This window comes from Octodon degus, unplaced genomic scaffold, assembly GCF_000260255.1.
Source record: "Octodon degus isolate 3935 unplaced genomic scaffold, OctDeg1.0 scaffold00224, whole genome shotgun sequence".
In the NCBI taxonomy this organism is placed as follows: Eukaryota; Metazoa; Chordata; class Mammalia; order Rodentia; family Octodontidae; genus Octodon; species Octodon degus.
In genome coordinates this window covers 647,023-650,074 of record NW_004524800.1, presented here as the reverse complement: position 1 = coordinate 650,074, position 3,052 = coordinate 647,023, and the positions used below count along the sequence as shown (strand labels likewise).

At 36.5% G+C, this 3,052-nt stretch overlaps 1 pseudogene; it reads left to right on the top strand.

Annotated features, from left to right (window-relative positions):
- Nucleotides 1-1,064: 1,064 nt before the first annotated feature.
- Nucleotides 1,065-2,147, top strand: LOC101571029 (annotated as a pseudogene).
- Nucleotides 2,148-3,052: the final 905 nt, after the last annotated feature.

The following is a 3,052-nucleotide window of genomic DNA, read 5'->3' as shown; positions in this document are numbered from 1 at the left end:
GGCTGGCTGGCATGTGGTGCTGGGGGATCGAACCGCGGTCCCTGTGCTTTGCCAAGCTTGTTCCAAGTAGGTGCTTTAGACCACTGAGCCATCTCGTCAGCCCCCATAACAAATTTATAAGCATCAATATAGAATTTTTTAAAAATATATAAAATGAAAAGACACAAAAGCAGAAACCTGACCTCCAGCACACACAGGGCAACTACATGGGGCATCAAGATAGAAGCAAATAGAAGCCACCAACTTGAATTTTTTAAAGCAGTGTCATCAAAAGTAACAGCAAATTAATGGAGTTACAGAAAAAAAGCAAATAAGAAATAATCTCCCAGGTAAAAGAAAAGATTGCAATCAAATGTAGGAATTGGTTAAAGATGGAGATTTTAAAAATAACAAAGAAGCTTAGGAAAATGATGGAAATTATGAATGCAGAACATAGGAAAGAAATGGAATCCATAAAACAAATTCAAATAGAATCCCAAGAGATTAAAAACACTATTGAAAGAATATAAAGCACAATGAAATAATGTGAGGTCTGAATAGCAAATCTGGAGAATGACATTGTGGTTAGAAATCATGCAAAGAATGATTTGTTAAATTAGAAAGGAACCACAAAAAATGAATTCAACAAAGCATGAAAGTATATATACAAGATGGCTGAGATGATTGTACTAATAATTTCCATCAGTGTTTTGAAAATAGCAGTTAATTGTAGAATTTTCAACATACTAACTCTATATGCTAATATCTGTGATCGAAACAATGGCATTGAGGACAGCAATGTGTAATACAAAACTAATCTTGAATATGTCTCATCTTGATCTTCTAAATATGTACCATTTCTAATGTCTTATCAATTATTATAATACTCTTGCTAAAATAAATTTTTAGAAAAGTAAAAAAGAAAAAAATTAAAGTTTCTTAAAAGCAAGTGAAGCATGTGCAACTGCCTGGAGAGAGGGAGTAGGTGTCCTATATCAGATCTGCTGCCACTGCAGAGCCAGCGGCCAGGGAGGAACAACTGCTGAATCCCAGAACTGGGTCCTTAGGGAGGAGGAGGCCAGAAGATGACAAACCACCCTACTGCTGTTGATAGGAAAGTGGAGACCTGGAAGATCAAGAAGGTCATTAAGAACTTGGAGGTGGCCTGTGGCAATGGCACCCACATGATATCATTGATCATTCCTCCCAAAGACCAGATTCCACGAGTGGCAAAAATGTTAGCAGATTAGTTTGACATTAAAGTCATGAGTAAACCAACTTTCAGTCCTGGGATCCATTACATCTGTGCAACAGAGACTCAAACTTTATAACAAAGTACTTCCAAATTGTCTAGTTATTTACTGTGGAACAATTGTAACAGAAGAAGAAAAGGAAAAGGAAGTCAACATTGACTTTGAGCCTTTCAAATAAATTAATTTATCAACAAATACCATACAGAGGCTCTTACAGCACTACTTTCAGATGACAGCAAGTTTGGCTTCATTGCAATAGAAAATAGTGGTGCACTTTTTGGCACAGCCCAAGGAAATAAAAGAGAAGTCCTGCACAAATTCACTGTGGATCTTCCAAAGAAGCATAGTAGAGGAGGTCAGTCAGCCTTGCATTTTGCCTGTTTAAAGATGGAAACACAGCATAACTATGGAAAGTAGCAAAGACTGCTGTACAGCTGTTTATTTCTGGGGACAAAGTGAACATGGCTGGTCTTGCCAGCTGACTTTAAAACTGAAATAAGTCAATCTTATATGTCTGATCGGATGTTACAACAAAAAATGTTAAAGTTAGTTGATATATCATATAGTGGTGAAAATGGATTCAACCAAGCTATTGACTTATCTACTGAAGTGAACTCCAAAGTGAAACTCATTTAAGAGAAGAAATTAATAGAATGATATTTTGGTGAAATTAGCCAGGACACAGGCAAGTACTGTTTTGGAGCTGAAGATACACTAAAGTCTTTGGAAATGGGAGCTGTAGAGATTCTAATAATCTATGAAAATCTGGATATAATGAGATGTTTTTTTCCTTTCCAAGGCACCTTTCCATTGAACAGATATGTTCACTTTCATAGTATCTATTGTGCCTTTCAGATTTTATTTATTCCTTCAGGTTCTCACACTAGTGAGACAGTACGATGTTTGCCTATTTGACTCTGATTTATTTTGCTTACCAATACAGTCACTAGTTGCCTCTATTTATCTCCAAAAGCCTTTAATTTATCTTTTTTATAGCTGAGCAATATTCCATTGTGTAAAACTACCACATCTTTTCTTGTCCACTCCTCAGTTAATGGGCATTTAGGTTGTTTTCAAGGAGAAGTTAATGCTTATTTTTTTTCTTTTTATGCTTTTTTTGTTTTTTAATCTCTTACAAATTTTTGCTGGGGTTGATTTGTTCCATTTTTTAAATCAATTTTATATTGTTTCTAATTTTTTTGTATTTAGGACAGGGTATACAGTGTGCACAGGGTTTCACTGTGTAGATCAGACTCATAGTGATCCTCCTGTTTATAGCCTCCCAAGTGCTGAGATTACAAGCATGCACCACCATGCCCAATCTCCATTGCCATCCCAATGTGCCCCAGGGGAAGGGTTGGCACAACAGGCCTGGGGATCAAACTCCCAGACCCTGCAGCTGCTTAAGCACGTGCTTTAATCCCCTGAGCTATTTGATTGGCCCTTTGATTCTAATGTTTTCTTTATACTATCTCATATTTTTTAAAAGAATCAAATAAAAACTGGTATATTTGCATTAGGGCATAGCAATATCCCACATCACAAAAAACATATCAACTACATAAAAATAAACAAGGAAATATTAGAATTGAGCCAAACCTTTGAAAAAAGCCAAAACCTTTGAAAAGACTGGGTGTGCTAGCACACACTTGTAATCCCAGTGCTTGAGCGGCTGAAAACAGGAGAATCACTGTGAGTCCAATCTATATAGTGAGACACCGTAGGCCATGTAGACCCTGTACTAAAATATATATTTTTAAAAAGAAAGAAATTTAGAAGAGCCGGCCAGATAGCTCAGTGAATTAAAGTGCCTGCTTAGG